This window comes from Elephantulus edwardii, unplaced genomic scaffold (genome assembly GCF_000299155.1).
Source record: "Elephantulus edwardii isolate Elephantulus edwardi_28Jun2011 unplaced genomic scaffold, EleEdw1.0 scaffold00082, whole genome shotgun sequence".
NCBI classification, from domain to species: Eukaryota; Metazoa; Chordata; class Mammalia; order Macroscelidea; family Macroscelididae; genus Elephantulus; species Elephantulus edwardii.
In genome coordinates this window covers 114,780-134,061 of record NW_006399832.1, presented here as the reverse complement: position 1 = coordinate 134,061, position 19,282 = coordinate 114,780, and positions in this window count along the sequence as shown.

Sequence of the window (19,282 nt, the reverse complement as noted above, 5' to 3'; positions counted from 1 at the left end):
GACAAATACTATATAAAACCATTATTGTAGAAATAGAAAGATAACTAGTAAAAGGTTGTATGAGGAGCCAATGGGTCAGGGTAGGAAAAAAACTATGAGGATGGGCAGGGGGGTAATCACAGGGTCACACGATTGATGGGTAGATGGAGGAGTGGGTAAAGGAAATTGGAAAGATCCAGGCTGAAAAACAATGTAGACAAACTTTGTAAGCAAACCAGTACACAATAAAAAATGAAGAAAAAAAAATGGCCAATGAATAAAGATGACAGAAGAAGAAAGAAAAAAATTTACTCAAAATGATACCAAAGTAACAGAAAGAAAATGCCAATTGGATTTCTTAGACATAATGCCGTATCATTTAGAGAGGCTCAAATGAATGGGACATGCTCTAATAGCAGTAACTTTCCTTAATTAACTCGGGGAATTGGTCCAATACCTGAGCTTGCAGAGCAATACCTCCACACTGCAAGCCCTGGGGTTGAATAAGGAAACTACCAAGACTTGCCTTGTTCACGTTCAGGGTTGGGGTGGTGGTGGTGAAGGCTTCTTTTGGAATCCCAAAGACAGATAAATCCTTTTATAGAAATGTCCATGTCTAAAATCCTGTCCTCCCTACTTATGGGTCTTTATAAAGTCTGATTAGCAGATACAGGAAAAAAGAAGACATCAATCAAGAACAGTTTCCAATGCCACACTCTTTACTCCAACACATGCCTAGTTTACAAATGTCAACACTTCAGCCTGGTGTTCTGCAGAGAACATTTCCTGACTGCATTTCCTCTGCCCACTGTCTCTCCACATTATGCAGGTGGCTGCCTGAATTATCACAAGCTCTTTGCTATCTACTTACATGACAACACTTCTTCCTCATAAAAGGACCTTTTTGTCTCTCTTTAATCCCTGAACTTTAATTCTGATGTCTAGAAAGTTAATTTGCTTCTAGTTTGGTGTTTTTTTTTTTTATTCTCTTCTAATGAAAACAGTGTGTATGTGTGTGTCCAGCAGCGGTATGATCACATGGAATAGGAATGGCAGTGTTTGCTTTCTGGTACCCCGACCACCAGCTCCAGTCTGTGTCATTTTCATATATGAAAGCCCTGGTCACAGACTGAGGATCTGGATGGGTAGGTCAGATATCCACTTCTAAGAGAACCATCTCAATCACATCCTTAAAGATAAGTCAGAAACATCACCTTTGCTAACAAAAAAAGAATTAAAGTAAAATATTTTGAACTATTGTGGAGAGGCATCAAGATGAAGACTGAACATAAATCTATTAACAGAAAAAAATACTAAAACCCAAGTATAAAACAATTACACTGGCATATATAGTGCATTTCAGAAAATGATGTCCATGTTACTGGCATAAAAATAAAATAAAATATTGGTTCACTTTGAACACAAGGCTTGCTATTTATTATACTGAAATTCAAAGTGATAAACTATATGTGATAATAATGAAAATAACTCACAATGCAGAGTTTATGTTGAACTCTCTATACAGTGTTTGGTGGAGCTCCCAGATTGAGACAGGCTTGGAAGCAGGAGTGGCATCTACTTCCTAAACAACATGCCTCTGGAAACTCTATGAATGTAAAAATATTACGACAGTTATAGAACAAGGTCCAGGTCTTTTGTTTCTAGAATCGCTACGAGTCGTGCTTGACTCAATAGCACTTAACAACAACAACAATAGCAACACGGAGAGAAAAATTATTATCCTGTGGGATTTATTGCCTCTGAAAACCTGCTAGAGGGTCAGCTATGAATTGGTTCCAATTTGATGGTACACCACACACACACACACACACACACACACACACACACACACACACACATCTGGGGGAAATATCCTGCTTGAGACCACGATTAAAACCAAAAGAGAGAGAGAGAGATGAAATTGTTACCAAAGTTGTACAAAGTAGAACACCATAAACATGGAAACATACTACCTGCTTATTTATCCAGCACCTACTTTGTTTTTCAAGGCCCTAGACAGAATGGTTTCTTTCAATTTTCTGTAAAATAAATTATAAAACCCAAAAATTTACTGACTGTGTGTAGATTCCAACAGAGACTGTAAATCTTTTTGGGAGCCAATAGCCACATCTTCCTGCCTCAGGGAAGCTGGTGGGTTTCAACCACTATCTGCACTTTAACCACTTTTAGAGCCAAGCACTTTATTAACTTGCCATCAGAACCCCTCCAGTAGGTCACAAAAGCAGTGACAGAAGGGAGCTCTGGTGACCTAGTGGCAAGAAGCTGCACTGCAATCCACAGGGTTTGAAACCACCAGGTTCTCTCCTGGAGAAGGAGGGGCAATCTCTTTCTGTGGTACACAACAAGGGGGTGAGGGGAAAAAAAGGCAGTGTCAAAAGGAACAAGAATTTCCATATATATTACCATGTTTTTTCCATCTCCCCTCCTAACTTTCAATTTTCCATGTGTCTCTCTCCATTCCTTAAAACAGGGAAGCATCATCCAATACACATATTAATGGAAAGTATCTTCTTTAATAAAGTAGATCTCATTTTCCTTTAGAAGAGAGCTCTCAAATTTAAGTATAACAGCCTTTCAGCAACCCACCTCTGCATCTCCACTGAAAGTCCAGGCATTTAACATCCCTCCCTGGGGCTCTCAGAACAGAGTCCTCACATGGTCTCCTACCTAACACCTCTCCTCCACCCATTCTCCACACTGACACCAGAAGCATCTTCCTAACAATTCCACTACTGTTACTTCCCCTCTCATATCTACAGAACAAAGTAACAGCACACTTTCTCACTTCCCTTCTATAAAACCTAAGTTTTCATGTCCCTTCTGGCAGTGCCATGTTCCAGCACCATCTCACTCCCTTGCACGCTTCAGTGCTTCTAATATCTTCCTCTCTGCTTTGAAAGCCATTCTCCCATCTTTCTCATGACATCTACTTGCTCCAAAAATCAGCCAGTTGAAAGCCCCATGGAGTGATTTTTTTTTTCTGACACCTATGAGGTCACCATGAATGGGACTGGATACTCAATGGTGACTGTCTTTAAATGTACCCAGTGTGCATCTAATAACAAGAGACAGCAAACAAGAATGTCTGCCCTCATGAAGTCTGCTTTCACACATCTCTCCTTTCCTGCTACAGACTTAACCCACTACCCTCAAATCCCACACACTTCAACTTTCTGTCATTCGGGAGTAAAGTATACCTTTGCCATCTTATTATTAACTGCAGACCAGGTTATGAGCTTGAGAATGTCTTAATCACAGAAAAGAAAAAGAAAAAAGCAGATTTTTCTCTGCCACAGAGGTTACTTGCAAATATTTCCGTATTACTCATTTACAAAAATTAGCTTTTGATAAGAGCTACTGGCATGAGTAATATCTCTACCATTTACAGAGCCATCACGGAGCTGATAATTCCTTTACTACATATAAAGCACTTTTCCATATGTTATTGTGCAATTGCCACAATTACCCTGGCATTATTTCTTTCTAAATAAATGAGGAAGCCTGAGGTCAAGCAAGGAGAAGTGTCCTTTAGGCCTTTCTTCCCCAGCTCCCCTCCCCCACCACGCCCACAGGCTGACTCAAGCTCTTACAGGAGGAACATTGCCTTTGCTTTGCCCTGTGCCATGCAGCTGCCAACGAGGCTGGGAGAGGGCTTATCGCCATCATACCCAGGCTGGGGGGTCATTTAAGTGGCAGAACTCTCCCTTCCTTATTGGAAAGCAACTTGATTAATAACCATTTCTTCTAAAGCTCATTTTTTTCATCAAATCAATTTAAATTTCAGAGTAATCCTGTAAGACAAAGGATTCTCAATGGATTCCCAAAGCTGTAATCTTTGCAGAAGCAAACTGCCACATCTTTCTCTCATAGATCAACTAGTTGGTTCAAAATGCCAATATATTTGGTGAGTAATTGAGCACTTAACTACTCCACTGCCAGGGCTCCTTTCTAAAGTATTGTTGTTATGTGACATCGAGTCGGAAATGCCTCACAGCTGAGCCTCCTCCAGTGGGTTTTTAGAGGCTGTAAATCACACAAGAGAAGAATTTTCATCTTTTTCTCCACAAGGCAGCTGGTGGATTCAAGTGTCTGAGTGACTGCTTCTTGCCAGTAGGTACTGGAGAGGAAGTCACAAGTCTGACACCCAAGATCCCTCATAACCACAGAATGCTTACATATTTAGGGGCATAAGAGAGCAAGTGTGAGTGCAAGCATACAAGCAAGTTCAGGTAGCATAGTTCATAAGGTGTCGCAATGCTAGTCGAAGGCCTCATGCCTCTGGCAGTTCTGGTGGCAGCTGCTCCACGGAAAGATGGATAATGTTAACCCTGTTAAGATTTACAGCGTCAAAAATCTGATGGAGGGTCACAGAGTCAGAATTCACCCAAGAGCAGCAGCTTTGATATTTTGGGAGTTTTTTGTTAGTAGTTTCTTTTTTTTTTTTGGTTGGGGTTGAGGGTTTTTTTTAATATTAGAGGAAAGCAAGTAGAGGTCATAAAAACCAGGTCAAAGAATTTCTGCTTTATAAAATGACATTTCTGGGGATACACTTCTTTAGGGAAAAGCAGAAGACTGGGAATATGATGTGGAACACCACTGTACAGAAATATGCACACAATTCAGTACTTTAAACTGCATGCTGCTATCCCATGTGAATTAAAATTTCAATAAACAACCTTGAATAGCCTCAGGTATGTTATTCAATTTTTTTTTTCCAATTCTAATGTATAACAGAGTATCTTCTAAGAGTTGGGAACAACTCTTCCCTGAGGGAGAATATCTAAGTGACTGGGGAGCTCCTGTCAGATTTTAGAGAATGGTCACCAGGGATAGCAAAGGCGGCCAAGCAAGGCAGTGGATGGAAGAGAAACAATGAATTGATTCCACAATACTAAAACTATTTATGCTTGTGTGAGAGAAAAGGTAATACCACTCAGAGAACTCAAAGTCCACATCACAATTTCAAGTACAGTGAGACATTCAGTGAATTTGACCTGTGATAAATTCTGGCTTCACACCAACTTCCATAAGTGTTTCAGAGCTACTTAATCCTAAACTGTAAAGGTCCACATAAACAAACACCTCTAAATCGAGTTTTCTTTTAAAAAAGGCGTTAAACCTGAGGCTGAAGATGTTAGCAATCTGATTCACACTGACAAGCACTCTAACCAATCAGCATCTGAAGCAATGAATCATTTGTTTCATTCATGGATCGCATGCTACACTGAATCAGTAAACCAGTGCGTTATTGGACACAGACTCACCTTTATCCATAGTCATAGCCCTGCCAAGGACCATGTACACAGAAGTGCTCACTAAAGGCTACTGAATGATGTGCTCAACTTTGTGCTTTAAAGCAGAGACTTCTGTGTCCTTTGGAGGCTTATTCTAATGTAGCTCTGATGGTAACTCAGAAGGAGTCCCAAAATATTATAGAAACCATGAACTTTCCTTAAAGATACCTACCCTCCATGCGATTGTTGGAGCTTTTCCCTTATCACAGAGCCTGAGAATCCTGTAAAGTTCTAAATGGACACAAGGCAGAAGATATTCAAGTTAGATCGCATTTTGATCTTCACATTTAGCCTTAGAAAGAGAATTTCCAACACTGAGAAGGAGAACAACATTGAGGCTGTGAGTTTTACTCACAAGAATTAGTCTCTCTCACAAATCAAATCCACAATGAGGAGTAAGATTTGCCATCTTACCCCAGTAAGAGTGGCAAAGTTTAACAGGGCAGCAAGTAATAGATGCTGGAGAGGATGTGGCGAGAATGTAACTCTTATACATTGTTGGTGGGATTGTAAAATGGTGCAACCATTCTGGAAGGCAGTTTGGCTCTCACTCAAAAGGCTGAACATAGAAATTCCATATGACCCAGCTATTCCACTACTTGGAATATACCCTGAGAATATGAGAACTGAGGCACAAACTGAGATTTGTACACCAATGCTCATAGCAGCATTATTCACCATCGCAAGAACCTGGAAACAGCCTAAATGTCCACAATGAATGCATTAAGGAATCATGGTACATTCACACAATGGAATATTATGCAGCATGCAGGAGCAATAACTTTATAAATTATTACCTAACTTAGGAGGGACTGGAGAGAATTATGCTGAGTGAATTAACTCAGTCTCACAAGGATATTGTATAAAACCATTATTGTAGAATGAGTATAAGGATCCAGGAGGGGTGGGAGAGGCTGGAAGCAGAGGGATGTGGATGTGCAGAGGAAGGGGTATTAATCATTGGGTTGTACAATTTGATAGGTGAGTAGTGAGGGAAATTGAAAAAATTTGTTTGAATTTATATTCGAATTTTGTAAATAAACTAGCAGGGAGGAAACCCCAAAAACAAAAAAAGAGTTAGTCTTTCATCAGTATCTCTCTGAAATCCTGTTTTTACAGCAAGATCATTAGGTTAGTTAAGATGCCTATTTATCCTAAGTAATAAAATGAGGAAAGCTTTCCGGCTTTATGGAAAGAAATTAACTTTCCATGGTAATAAAAACAAAATGTCTAGTAACAATTATAAAGGAAATCAACAAAAAGCCTAGTAAGGATTGTAAGAGAAGCCAGAATGATTCACAAACCTTTATTTGAAAAATAAATTAATAAAAAGGTGGGAAATAGGGGAGCTCTATTGGCCTAGTGGCAAGAAGCTGAACTGCAATCCCAAGGACACATGGTTCAAATCCACCAGATACTCTGCTAGAGAAAGAGGGGCAATCTCCTCCTATGCCAGTCAGATCTGCCTCGACAGTACACAACAAAAAAGAAAAAAGAGAAAGGTGGGAAATGATCACTTTCTGCAAATAGTTTTAAAATGAAGTTTTAAAATAGTTTTAACATGAAGTCCTTGGGTGGCACTAACTGTTAAGTGTTCAATCACTAGCCAGGAGGTTGGAGGTTACAGGCCACCCAGAGATGCACTGGTGCTCTGCTTCTGAAAGGTCAGCCATGAATACCCTATGCATGGAGCCGCACTACTCTGAATATATGGAGTCATCAGCCACTATGGGTTAGATTTGACACAAAGGCAACTAACAATAACAGTATATGTGGCATAAGAGCCACAGACAGAAGAGGGCTCGTAGAGCCCACATTCATACAAAAAGACCCAAACTATTTTTTCCAAGAATGTCAACACCATAAAATGAGCACCTTGATGCTGTCTACTTCTTCTAGTCCTGGATTTCAAAACCCAGGAAATCTTTGAGAAGAGTACTATGTTTCTAAATCTCACACAAAAGAATAAAATTAATTCTGCTCCACTGTGCAAATTTGAGCAAGAATGTTCAACTTTTTTTTTTTGTAGTCTAGAAGTCCAAAGCAGACCACGGTGAGGCTGAAGGCACATACACACAGGCAGGCCAGCCTGCAGATCTGGGGTACCTATAGAGGACTTCTATAAATGAGGGAGAAGAATTAAAGGCAATGATTCCCAAATTTGCAATTTCTTATACATTATACTTTGGAAAAAGCACTTTGGAGATGAAACGCCTCTTCATCTCTCATACTTTGGGCATGTTTCTAGGAGAGGCTATTCCTAGGAAGAGAATATCATGCTTGGAAAGGTCAGTGAAAGAGAGGAACACCCTCAGCCAGATGGATTGGTAGTGACTGCAGGAATGGGCTCAAGTGTGTCAGAGACTATGAGAACGGCACAGGATGGGACAAGATCTGTTGTTCACAGGGTCAAGACAACAGGCTCTGAGAAAATTCCATTTGCTCGCTGTCTGTCATCCACACTCCACATCCACCTTAGTAAACAGGAAGTAAGTGTCAAATTTCCAAGGCAAAGTTTACATTTTAACTTTAACAAGAGAAGGTAATGGTAAAATCTTTTGTCTGGATGACAGCCTACTGCTACCTTTTAAAAGAAGGAAAAAGATCTCAAGTCATTTCAACCTGGGTATGCATTTCTAACATGTTAAGATAACCAAAGCACATTACTTATGGATGAAGATGCTCACAGTTTCCAAGTTGACTAGAGGATTCTTCAGCAAAAAAAGAGCATGCTAACGTGTTATTCACCATTGCAAGAACATGGCAAGAGTCCAAATACCCAACCACAATGGAATGTATTAAGAAATTCACACAATGGAACGGTTCAAATCCACCAGATGCTCTGCCGGGGAAGGAGGGACAATCTCCTCCTGTACCAGTCAGATCTGATTTGACAGTACACGCAAACAAAAAAATAATAAAATAAAATAAAAAAGAAATTCACACAATGGAATACTATGCAGCACACAGAAGCAATGATTTTGTAAACTACTACCTAACTTGGGAGGGACTGGAAAGCATTATGACAAGTGAACAAACTTACGTCCTATAAAGACAAATATAGTATAAACCATTATTATAGAATGTGTATGAGGACCCAAGTCCAAGTGGGGGGGGGTGGAGCAGAGGGGTGAGGATGGGCCTGTATAGCAAATTGACAGACGAGTGCTATACCACTTAGAAGAATGTTTGACCCAAAATCAATTAAAGCCAGGCCCCAGGACCGCAGACCTTAGGGCCCAAGTGCCTTTTAAAAACAAATCCAATCAGCTCATACCCAATTTTGAACAAAACAAATACATAGCAAACAGTCCACACTCAAGTCTCAAGCAAAACAAGAAAATAGACCTGTGTAGAATCTAGCTGTTCCACACATCTTCCCAAACTGGATACCAACCCCAGAATATAAATGAATGAAATATAAATGAAGGGCTGTATGGAATATAATGCACATGCATTAAACACAATGTACACAAATGGTAAAAACACTATTAATAAAAAAGACTGTCAGTATAAAATGGCACAAATTATTTCAAACCAATCCTGTTATTCTCCCTATTCTCTATGTTGTTGTTATATGCCTTGGAGTCAGAACTGACTCAAAGTTGACCCTCTAGCAGGTTTTCAGAAGCAGTTAAGCATGAGAGGAGACGGCCCATCTTTCTCTCATGGAGTAGCTGGTAATTCAAACCCATGCCTTTGGATTGGGAGCACAACATCTTATTACTAAGCCACCAGATTTAGTGGTATGCAAGTGCACTGCCAACTACTCAGTGGAACATGGTTCAACTCCTCTAGCTGCTCTGCTGGAGAAAGATGGCCAATCTCCATCCTGTGCCATTTACTACCCCTGTAACTCCACTGGAGGGTCAGATATAGATCTGTTCCACTCAATGATACTCAACAAAAACAAGAGGTCACCAGAACACCTTCTACTCTCTATATATGAAATATGTATCTATATCTTTAGATATATGAACCTGGAGAAAGGATGAAAGTCATGTAGGTGTCCAGGACTTTCGTTCATAGGATCTCAATGAGTTGCCTACAACTCGACAGCGCTTAAAAACAACAACAGCAAAGAGAGAGAGAGAGAGAGAGAGCGTGAGAGAGAGAGAGAGAGAGAGCGACAGCAGTGGGCCTAGCGGAAAGAAAGCCATGCTCCCAAGCCAAACGTGGGTGACTCTACTCCGTGGCCCTCGGGCCTGCCTTTAATTGTTTTTGGGGAAACATTCTTCTAGGTCATGTAACCCTGCTATATCCACTTGCTGTACAGAGGTAACTCATGGTTGCTGTGAAGCAGAACTGATGAGTTAAATGCGAGAATGGTTACCCATGGTGGACAGTGTTTGATGGAGCTCCCCAGTTAAAACAAGCTTGGGAGCAGGAGTGGCATCCACTTCCATAATAGCTTGTCTCTGGAAACCCTATGAACCTGGAGAAAGGACGAAAGTTATACAGGTGTCCAGGACTTTCGTTCATAGGGCCGTTATGAGTTGCCTATGAATCGATGGCACTTAACAACAACAACAACATATCTATATCTATCTATCTAGCTGTACTGGGTTTTTTTTGTGTGTTTTTTTTTTCCATGGGACACAATCTTTATTTATTGCTGAATGGAAAATGGGCTGTACTGGTTTATTTAAAAAGTTTGTATACATTGTTTTTCACACCAGATCTATCCCCTTTCCTTCATCCCTCTCTCCCTCCCTCCATTAAATTGTATGACCATATGATTAAACACCCTCCACTGCCCCCACCCCTCTGCCCATCCTTACACCTCTGCTTCCCTCCACCTCCTTGGATCCTCATATTCATTCTACCATAATGGTCTTACACAGTATTTGTCCATATGGGACTGAGTTAGTTCACTCAACATAATGCTCTCCAGTCCCTCCCAAATTAGGTAGTGACTTAAAGACACATCTGTTTCCCTGAACTTTAGGTAACTCTCATAAGAACTAAGATAGTCTGCAACTACAAAGCAGACAGCAGGAATAAAACGGCGTTTCCTGGGTCACTCTCAAGAAGCAGCACAGTCTCTATGAACATCTTTCTCAAATATGGTCCAAAATAACCCAAAAGAAGCTGAGAGGTTTTTTACAAAACCAGGACATACAGATGACAATGGTGTGGTGAGGGGTATCCTAATATTCCTGTAAAAATATTAAATGTTCTATAATTAAGTACTATCATTTCATAGTAATCACTTATATTTATTATGAAATATTGAATTGAAAGAAACACAAATCCCAAGGTATATGTAGCATATTAAAACATTTCTTCGTGATGAGCAGGGTTGTGGATTTGGGCTTTATTTCCCCCTTCATGGAGATAGTTGAATGGAAATAACAGTCATTTAGGATTAATTAAATTTATAAACTATTACATATTAGTGTTGGACTAGTTAATCAGACTCAGTGTCCTCATTTATATAAAGAGGAACTTGTTACCTACCCTATGAGGTTGTTGTAAGAATATCTTTGACAAGAATATGTCCTTTAACTATTTAATGATTAATGTATAATATGACTAATTCTTAAATAACCAAGTCTTAATTTACAGAGTGAAAAGACAACAAATAATTGTACCAGATAATTTTTTTCAAAAACAACTGATTATACAAATGTTCCTTTTAAATGATTGCTTTAGCACTTATTTCCCACATACTTTGCAAACTGGGTATTTTTATAATTACATGAAGTAAAAGTAGCATATTGAGACACACTAATTCTATAATATATCCCTACTTAAAAAAAAAAACAAACACACAAACCAGAAGATCAAAGACTATAGCCTCCAATATGCCTTATATCTTAACATGAAGAAAACAAAAACCCTCAGCGCTGGACCAACAGGCAACTTCTTGATAACTAAGATAAAGTCTGAAGTTGTTAGCAACTTCATTTTACCTGGATCTACAATCAATACCCATGATAACAGCAGTCAAGAAATCAAAAGATGTCTTGCACTGGGAAAATCTGCTCTGAAGGACCTCTTCAAAGTACACAAAAGCAACAAAGTCAGTTTAAAGGCTGAGTTATACCAGATCCCTATGCTTCTGAAGATTGGATGATGGACTAAGGACGACAGAAGAACTGACACCTTTGAACTGTGGTGTTGAAGAAGAGTATTAACCATACCATGGACTGTCAAAAGAACAAAAGAACCTGTCTTGGAGAAAGTACAACCAAAGTGCTCCTTAGAGGCAAGGATGGTGAAATTTTGTTTCTCATACTTTGGGCATGTTCTCAGAAAGGGGAAAAAAAAACCCCACCAAAACCATGCTGGAAAAGGTCAGTGAAAGAGAGGAAGAACCTCAAAGAGACAGACTGGTACAGTGACTATAAGAAGCAAGTTGGTGGTCGTGCGGGTTCTGATCTGTTCATAGGTCTGTGAACGCTATGAGTAGTTGCAGACTTAATGATACCCCTGCTGGCCTAGTGGCAGGAAGCTGCGCTGCAATCCTAAAGGCATGCCTTTTGAGGTCACCAGCTGTTCAGCAGGAGAATGATGAGCAATCTCCTCCCATGCGATTAAATGCCTCTGAAAATCAGCCAGAGTGTTAGCTATGAGTTGTGACCGACTCTACGTTACACAGCAACAATATACATACTTATTGAATATACTTGTTTGTATACATTATAAACCATAGTAACTATACACTGTAATATATGCTTAGCAACCACTTGGCCAAGTGACTGGAAGAGATCTATATTTGTTCCCATTCCAAAGAAGGGTGACCCAACAGAGTGTGGAAACTACAGAACAATATCATTGATTTCACATGCAAGCAAGATTCTGCTGAAGATTATCCAAAAACGACTGGAGCAGCACATCAATAGAGAACTGCTGGAAGTCCAGCTCAACTCCACAGTCAACACTCTTGGCATCAGCAGTCAGGAAATCAAAAAACGTATCGCGATGGGAAAGTCTGCTGTTAGGGACCTCTCTAAAGTACTCAAGAGCAACGGTGTCTCTCTGGACACTAAGGTGCACCTGATACAGGCCATGGTCTTTGCAATCACTTGTTATGCATCAGAGAATTGGACAGTGACTAGGGAGGAGAGGAGGATTTGGTTTCGAAGGTGTTGTGGTACTAGGGATATTGTAGTTGATGTTAGATGGATCTTAGCTGAAAGCAGAGAATACCAGAAGAATGTCTATCTATGTTTCATTGATTATGCAAAGGCATTTGACTGTGTGGATCATAACAAACTGTGGCTGACTCTGAGAAGAATGGGAATCCCAGAACATTTAATCGTGCTACTGCGAAACCTATACTTGGACCAGGAGGCAGTCGTCAGAACAGAGTAGGGTAACACTGCATGGCTCAAAATTGGGAAGGGTGTACACCAGGGATGTGTCCTGTCTCCATACCTTTTCAACCTCTATGCAGAGCAGATTATCCGGGAGGCTGGGCTCTATCAGGAGAATTGTGGCATCAGGATTGGTGGAAGAATCAACAATCTGCATTATGAAGATGACACAACCCTGCTTGCTGAACCCGAGGAGGACCTCATGCACTTGCTGCAGAGGCCTTCAGTATGGACTGAGGCTCACTGTCAAGAAGACAGATTCTCACCACTGGACCAATTGGTAGCATCAGGATGGATGGCGAAGAGATTGAGATTGTTCACAGCTTCAGTTTGCTCAGCTCCACAGTCAACACTCTTGGCATCAGCAGTCAGGAAATCAAAAAATGTATCGCGATGGGAAAGTCTGCGGTTAGGGACCTCTCTAAAGTACTCAAGAGCAACGGTGTCTCTCCGGAGACTAAGGTGCACCTGATACAGGCCATGGTCTTTGCAATCACTTGTTATGCATCAGAGAATTGGACAGTGACTAGGGAGGACAGAAGGAGAATTGATGCCTTTGAGCTCTGGTGCTGGAGAAGAGTATTGATGTACCATGGACTGCTAAGAAAACAAACAGATTCATCTTGGAGAGGATTAAACCAAGCTACTCCTTGGAGGCAAGGATTCTGGGGCGTCGTCCGACATACTTTGGGCATGTTGCAAGGAGGGACAGGTCCTTGGAGTGGGACATAATGCTTGGGAGGGTGGAGGGACGGCGCAAGAGGGGAAGACCCTCTATGAGATGGATTGATTCAGTGACTGGGGTATTCAGGATGGGTGTGTCAGAGGCAGTGTGATTGGCACAGGATAGAGGAGGGTTTAGGGCTGTTGTACATAGGGTCGCTATGAGTCGCAAACGGCACAACAACAACAACTTTAGGGAGGAAAGCTACAAGAAATACCAAACTGATAACTGTTTATTTCTGAGACGTTAATGGGATTATATTCTTCCTTATCTTTTTTTTATTCTTAAATGTTTTCTACATCTTTTATGACCAATGACATATATGACTTTGAATATATTTATATAAAAATACTAAGATTCCATTTATTTACATGATAATTTCAGAAAAAGAGAAAGAAATGCAACAAAAAATAAGCCTTAATGTTCACTGCTAGGGATCGTTCAGGGGCTCAACTGAACCATGTAAATCTCTAGAAAATAATGTCCATCACGCAAAATGTAAGATCACTATTTAGTCAATGTTTTTTTATATGAAAAAAGAAATCACAAACTGTCAACGTCAACAGAAAGAAAGTGATTAAAATAATGAATGCCATGGCATTCTGCTGAAATACCTTAATACCCTAAAAGAATGAATAACCTGTGTATGATAAGCCAGTGAGAAAGAGCAGATAGAGTAGGAGGCAAACACTAGTGACCTAAAGGAGGGTCAACTAATCTGGAAAATGAAGAGGGGGCTACAGCAGCCTACGTCACATAAAGCCTCCCAAGTCTAACTAGAGAAAAGGAAGAAAAATACAGTGATTCTCTGCATGGGCAGAATATGCCAATAGAAGGAACAGGATGAAGAAGAAGGTGGTACGGGGGAAGCAAAAGAAAGCCAACGTGTGGCAGCCAACTCATTTTGTGACTTGAGACGGTAGAGGTGGGAGCAGCACAGGGCTTAGCATCAGAATGCCACCTCAGTGTATAAATCTACATAAAGATAAACTTGAGAAGTAGAAGGGGAGAGAAAAAAAAAAACACAAGGAAGCATCCCACTGTTCTAGGGTTACACAAAGGAGAGGACTTGAAACTTATGTTTGGAAAAGAAATTTGACTAATGTAACAGACTCAGAAGGCTCTGATGGGGAACAGAAGGGTACTATTAATGCAAGCATATGCTGTTTGTTAGGGAGCGTGAATTAACACATGATCTAGGATAGCCAATTTTTTTTAAAGTACTGTATTGCCAAAAACAGTTCTCAAATAGATCATACTATGCATATGGGGATATAATGACAACACTTTTGGATTAAAATGACATTTCAACTTTGGTTACATTATGGTTTAACAGTTTTTCAATTGTTTTACATGCATATGAAAGTTCAGCAATGAATAAGGAAGATCAAAGAATCGATGCCTTTGAATTGTCATATTGACAAAGAGTATTGAATATACCATGGGCTGCCAAAAGAACAAACAAAATTGTCTTGGAGGAAATGCAACCAGAGTTGCATCTTAAGAAGTAAAGATGGAAAGATTGGTCTCAAATATTCTGGGATGTTGCCAGGTGGGGCCAGTGCTCAGGAAAGGACATCACTCTGAGAAAAGTGGAGGATCAGCAAAAAAAAAAAACCACAAAAAAACAAAGCCTGTCAATGAGATGCACTGACTTCACGGTTACATCAATGGGCTTAAGCCTAGTATATACTGTGAGGAGGGCATAGGACCAGTCAGGGTCTCAACGTGTTGCATATTAGGTTCCTGTGAGTTAGCACCCAGCAAAAACCACCAAGCAAAAAGCTGCGTTGGTTTAAAGTAAGCCATGAAAATAAGCATTAAACCAAATTAGTGAGAAATCACAGAACATTGGACATGGTGCCAGTATCACGCATCACTGCAAGCTGAACCAACCAAGCTGGAATCTCCCATTTCATATACATAATATACATTTTAAAGGCACTTTGAAAATCACCTATGATAAAATCAGCCCTTGAGACAGATGGGATAAGTGCTATTACCTCCACCTTGACAAAAATGAGGAAAGGCTAAGTACTCTACACAAGATCCCAGATCTAGTGGATCATGGAGCTGCTCTGATTTAAAACCTATTCTTGGGGGGAGCTCTGGTGGCCTAGTGGCAAAGAGCTGCAATTACAATCCCAGAGGCGCACTGTTCGAATCCACCAGATGCTCTGCCGGGGAAGGAGGGACAATCTCCTCCTGTACCAGTCAGATCTGATTTGATGGTACACGCACACAAAAATAAAACCTATTCTTGGCTTTTGTTTGTGGATTTTTTTTTTCAATAAAACTTAGTGTTTGGGGGATAAGCCTAACATATTTAGAGCAAACACATTTGTCTTCTTTAAGATCAACAGTCCACAGGGCAGTAGGAGGAAATGGAACAGGGCTAGGGAAAGAGAGTTAAGTCGGTAGGAGTAAGCGAAGCCAAGACTGAGTCTGCAGGCCAGTAAGAGTGTATGCAGCCCAATATTTTGAAAACTATTTGGAAAGCACATAAAGCACATTAGTAAAATTTCTCTTGGAGGAAACAATTTACCCCACAGGGTAACAAAGCTGAAAACATTCTGGATTTTCTTTCTTTTCTTAGTGTATATATGTATATATTTTTTATCTAACACATTGCTCTTAGAAAGTGGATAATCCCAAGTTTAGGAAAACAAATGTTCATGAACATACAAGGAAAGCTACCATAGTTAGAGTATGAGTTTTAGCCTAAAACTCCTATCACAAGATGACTTTACACAACTTGGCTGAACAGCAACCACCTTAAATATAATCCATACTATTCTGCTTCAGACATAAATTAACAACTGATTTCCTTCAGGCTTTTCTTTCTTGGCTGAAGATTGGTCCGCAGTACTGCCTGTAAACCCCCTCAGGCCACATGTATGCTGTCAGACCAGAGGAGATAGACAAACTTTATGCATGTGTCAGCCACAGGAGTTCCTGAGGAGGGTCGAAAAAAACCTCAGAATTAAGTCATTTTGTCTACCCCAGATATTACGGCCATGCCAGCATTTGCACAGCTAAGGTATCCATGACTATGGAGGCAAATGAGTCTGCAAACTGATTTTTACTAAGGAACTGCTGGGTTTAAAATACTGGCAGAAAATTCTAGAGAGTCTGAGTCCCAAAATACCTTCCAAGTGTCTTATAATTAAAACCAATAAATACAACAACAGAATGTGCTTTGTTTGGTGATGCCAGATTCTCTAACAGTTAAATAGTTACAGTACATTTTAGGGATAGAGGGAAGGCTGGAAGGGGATGGAACAAAGAATATGCATTTAAAACTGGGGCGGGAGGAAGTAGCAGTATCTTTATATGTGCTTTAAATGCACAGAATAGGAAACTGCTAGGTGTTGTAGGTGGGTTTTACTATTAATTTCAAGCCCCAAACCAAGTTTCTTACGTCACCAGCTCCCCATTTTGTCATCTCACAGGTATCCTCTGAGCACAGATTCTTTGGAGCACCATCATGAGATGTAGGGATGGAAATTATAGACAGCAGACCTCATTCTGATTCTTTAAAATTCTTAGATCCTATTTCCTTTCCTAATGCCCAAGATTTTACTAGCATGTGAATTCAATGGTTGTTGTTGTATGTGCCATCAAGTCGCCTATGACTCACAGCAACCCTATGCACAACAGCTCTGAACCCTGCCCTGTCCTGAGCCAGTCTTACTACATCTGACACACAAACCCCCATTGCCCTAGTTACTGTATCAATCTATCTCATGTGGGTCTCCCTGTCCTGTGCTGTTCTTCCACCCTTCCAAGCATGATTTCCTTCTCCAAGGACCTGGTGCCTCCTGGCCACGTGCCCAAAGTATGTGAGACAGAGCTTCAAAATCCTAGCCTCCAAGGAGAAACTTGGTTTCATTCTTTCCAAGACAGACTTATTTGTTTTCTTGGTGGTCCACAGTATGCCCAAGACTCTTTTCCAGCACCACAACTCAAATCTCCACTCTCTTTTGCATCATCTCTTTGGGGAATGAGAACAAATATGGATCTTTTCCCATCAGCTGGCAAGGTAGTTGCCTTCCGTATTTGTTGATGGATGGAGACCAGTCAGCATGTTAAGAGTTGCATATACTTTCTGAAACACTTTACTTGGTATTCCATCAACTCTAGGGATGTTATTTTGCCCCACTCTCTTCAGTGTAGCTTGGACTTTCTCCTTCAGTACTATTCTGGATCACATGCTACTTCCTGAAGTGGTTTGTTGTTGTCGTTGTATACCATTGAGTCATGACCACCTCATAGCTGAATCTCCTGGAGGTCACTGCACAAGAGCTGGCAGCCCATCTTTCTCCATCAGAGCAGCTGGTAGATTAGATCTGTGTGCCTTTGGGTTGACAGCACAATTCCTTACCACTAAGCCACCAAAGCTGCACCCTTTTTTCCACCCTAAAGTGACTCTAAAAAAAAAAGTGACTCTAGTGTACTCCTTCCATCTTCTTTTGATTCTATGTGCATCAATCCAGATTTTGCCCATAGAAGCCTTCAGTATTGCAAGTCAAGGCTTGAATTCCTCCCCGCCCCCTCCACCCAGTTCTTTCTATTTGAAAAATGCTGAGCTGTCCTTCCCTTTTGGTTTTCTAATTCCAGCCCCTTGCATATTTCACTATCATACTTTGCTCTGTCTTCTCAAGCTGCCCTTTGAAATCTTCTATTCAGTCTCTTTCCCTCCTTGCTCACCTTCCAGAGATGCAACCCATCCTTTATGAGCCCTGTCTGGACACAGTGAAGGCCTCCCAAACTGCCTGAATGAGTGTTTTTATAGAAAAGTTAACACTAAAGCAGAAAAGAGCAAACACGTGGAAAGAACTGGGACTGAAGAGCTTCTAGGAGGCCAGCTCAAAGCCCATTTAGCATTCATTCCTAATTTCAATCTCAACCTTAAAAAAATCATGTAATTTGCATACCATTCCACAAACGATGTGAGCTTCATTATCCAAAGCGCAAAGAAGGCTTCCCCATTCTGAGTAAAACTGGCATTCCTAGATGTGCATCTGCTTAGTAAAGCAGCTTGGCTTTAACCAGGCACCAGACCACAGCTGACCGCACACTTTGTGGCATGTGTGCTGGCATTGCAGAGAATCCAGCTGAGATGCATCTCTTCGCAGCACTGTATCCACTTATTCCAGCAGCCCCCCAGGGGTCCAGTCCTGCCTCTGTTACCTTATATGACCCACAAGGCTCTCGTAAGTAGTTCACAGAATGAACAGAACCTTACATGGCCATTACCAACAGAACCCCTGAACAGTGCTCACAACGTAGAAGAGATTATCAAGGTGAGGGGTGGGGGATATAAGGAGAAAAGGAACCAAAATTTTCTTGTTCCATCTGTCTTCCACTTCAAGGAAGGGCTAGTTTTATACTGGCTGACGCAAATCTTTTCTTCACTCAAGTTTTGTAACATGAGGGTAGATTTACAACAGCTTGTGATAAAACTAAGGCAACCCATATTCTACACACTCAAGCTCACTCTCTAAAATGTTCTTTGGTTCTAAAGTTCTTGACATGAGGCTATTAGCTACAACTTCCCTGTCTCCTAAAAGGTAGCCTAGGGGCTTACAGGTAGGAGGGCATGAGGAGATGCGGGCTCAGGGAGCTGGAAACACTGGATACAGTTCTGGTGAAGCTTTACTAGTAAACATGGGTTAACCAATATTTGTCTTAAGAAGACTTCTAGTTCCTCTCTAATTATTTCACTCATCTTTCCATTTAAAAAGATTAAGGCAACATTAGTACAAATGCTAAATATGAAGACTAAATATGAGGATTTTACTTTCCCTGAATCCACAATCAGTACTCATGGAAGCAGTAGTTAAGAAACAAAATGATAGATTGCATTTGGCCAAATCAGCTGTCAAGGACTACAAAAACTTCAAGCAACAAATGCTGGCGAGGTTGTGGAGAAACTGGAA